The sequence below is a fragment of the Phlebotomus papatasi genome, chromosome 1 (assembly GCF_024763615.1).
Source record: "Phlebotomus papatasi isolate M1 chromosome 1, Ppap_2.1, whole genome shotgun sequence".
Taxonomy (NCBI): domain Eukaryota; kingdom Metazoa; phylum Arthropoda; class Insecta; order Diptera; family Psychodidae; genus Phlebotomus; species Phlebotomus papatasi.
Genome location: NC_077222.1, coordinates 77,990,128 through 77,993,314, shown reverse-complemented (window position 1 = coordinate 77,993,314; position 3,187 = coordinate 77,990,128).

Genomic DNA, 3,187 nt, shown 5'->3' with positions numbered 1-3,187 from the left:
AAAAATAATTGAGTATGGACATTTTGAGTAAGTGGCGAGTAATGATTATTTTTGTATTTTTAATCAAAATATTTTTTTTAAGTAGTTCATCGTTAATTTACAGGACTATTGGTTTGATATATCTATAGCTAATATATCTGAGTACCTTTGTGTCAAATTTGAGTTATCTTATTTGAGGTTCAAAAGTTATAATTAAATTAATTTCACTTTTTCCTAAAAGTTGCGATAAGTGGTTACCCCACCCTATGCATTGTTTTATCGTAAATTTGCGAAAATATGAGAACCGTGATATTTAATTTTTGCCAGCTCGCGCAAAAGTGCTCACGATCCATGTCATACCAGGCTTTAAACGTACACTATATGTCATATACATAATGATGGTTCACTGTTCACAATTCTATATACACTGAAAAAAAAGAGGGTGCGATTAACTTTTTTCCTCATAACTTTAACACTTTTTAGGTGTAAAAATATATCAACATTTTTTAATGTTAATTTTACACCTTTTGAGGGTAAAATCAACATGACAAAAGGGTAACTTTAACCCATAATACACCTAAAAAGGGTAATATTTACACCGATTTCGGATCATTACTGCAGGGTAAAATTAACATTTCTGGAATGTTATTTTAACTTTTTCGGATTTCTCTCAAATGTAACAATAATGTCTCATTAAAGCCATTTGAAGATGGGAAATTTAGAAATTCATATTGCTGCTCTAAATAAAATTGTTTGATGATCTTGTGAAGGTCTTAATGGGAGGAATCAAGAAAAAATTATGATAAATGGACATTCAAAGTTTGAAATTTGATCCATTTAGGCAAAAGGATCAAAGAACATTGGGCAAAAATGTATGTGGCGACTGGTGGCGACCATAGATGGGACTAGGCGAATTTTATAGGTAATGGTGTAGGATGAAAAACTACCGAGACCCAGGACGATATTCGCCGGGAGTCCTTGTAAAAACGCCTTTATCCTTTCGAGAAAATACTATTTTAACATCGAAACATCGGCTAAAGGGATCTTCATGACATTCAGTATGGAGTCAATGTATGACTTAAGCTATTTATTCATAGATACTACACCCTCCACCCACCCCTTCTTCCAGTAGCCCCCATACAAAATGTGGACTTTTTTCATTTTAACTTCCCTCTAAGAAGAAGTAGAAAGCTGAAACTTGGTATGGGAACAAGGTTTATGAAAGGTTCCTTAACCATGTATATAAGCTCGTCCCCCCACCACTCCTTCTGGCCCTTCTTGTAGGCCCAATACAAAATAATGACTTATACCACTGTAACTCCTCTGTGAAAAGAAGTAGAAATACTGAACTTGGCATAGGATCAAGGGTAATGGAAGGCTCTTTAACCGTGTATATATACGGTTCCCCCTGCTACTCCTTCCAGCAGTCCCCATACAAAATAAGGGTTTTTTCCACTACAACTCCTCTCTGAGAAAAAGTAGAAGCTGAATCTCGGCATGGGAACAAGGTTTATGGAAGGCTATTCAGTCATATAAAATCTGATTACGATTTCAAAAGAAAATAAATAAAAAATCACAGTTACAAAAATAAGTCAAGAGGCCTGGGTATAGTGTGTACTTGCCTAGCCCAGAGAGCCAATTATCCCATAAGCCTAACGATAATTTTTCGTTTTTTTCTTCGGATGCAGTAGCAATTTTACTTGGACTACTACTTGAGGAAGCAGGTTCTTTTAGCAAAACTAAATATTGCCACGGTTAGTCTCTAATGATTGCAGAGCGTGCGGCCTATTCTACACATGTCAACCCTGTCGACTACCCTAACCCACCAAACCTAATCCTTTATTTCTTTAACACGCGCAACTCATACTATCCTTTTGAGTGCTGAAAGGTTGGGGCTCTTATTGTTAGGTAATTGTCCTCAGTCTTCAGTGAGTGTGCATCAGTTGCCGATTCTCCTTCAGATCGTGAACATTTTTATTTAAGTGAGCTTCAACGCCCAACAATTCCGGGAGCATAGAAGAGGCATCCACAATACGGGGAAGGCGCTCCTGGGCGAGTCTACAAACGGACTAGCAGGTTCTTCTAACACGGGATATGGACATTGTAAAAATGATTACCTTTGTAATGAATATATCTCGATACGATTAATAATAACAGGGCTTACAGTATGCAAAGCCCTTACTAATGATTTCCTTTAATAAATAAAACAAAAAATGTGTTGGAAACAAATCAAAATCAGGTCCTTTGAATTCCTGGACACTGTGGAGTAAATGAGAATTAATGGCAGATAAGTGAGCAAAAGACTGTTCCAAACCAAGACGAGTATGATGAACGCTTAACAATTGAGGATGCCTAAGCAGTAACTAAACGGAACTGTAGAGAGAGGAGGACTGCCACATTGTCTGTTCGACCCCTAGACAAGAAATTGAGATCTTTTTTAGTGGCCTTCGAGCCCTTTTTTTGCTTGGTCATTGGGCACTCAATGGGCCAAGTGGTAGAGCAGCCACCTTCATGTCGGGCTACCACCACCAGTTATGCTATTGTGTCCGATTTTAATAGTAAACATTAGATAGTTATAATTACAACGATTTTTAAAAATTGGATTTTAGACTTCAAAGAACGAGATCTATATATGAATTCATAGATACTTTCGGGATCCTTATTTAAAATGGCTTTTGGGACTATAGAGATCATTGTTTTAAATAACCTAATTAGTCATAAACTGCGAATTAATTTTTATTACAGTGCAAAAATCTATGATTAGGACTTCTTTATGCCATGTAGCAATTTTTCAGCAATTACATGACTTGGTTTTAATGAAAGGTTACCTGGTAAACTTGTAAAAGTATTTTAGTGAGATCATCGTAATCGCTATTGCGGTATGCGGACTAAAGGTTTAGCACAGTTCCTGAAAGTCTCAAAATTCTAAATAGAAACCAATATTATTGTTTTTTTCAGAATCTAGGTCATTTGTCACCAAATTCTGATTGATAAAAAATTAAGGATGTTAAGCCACGGCTAAGTTTTAGGTCTGAAGCCCGTATGAGGTTAGGTTAGTCGGGTTACCGCTATGGTTTTAAATTTTAACAATATTTAAACAGGATGTTGATTGATTATTTAAAAACAGTTGCACAAAGAATAATCTTTTGGCTAGAGTTATTTCCACTTATAGACAGTTAAGTGATGCTAACCCTATTTGGACTTCTGG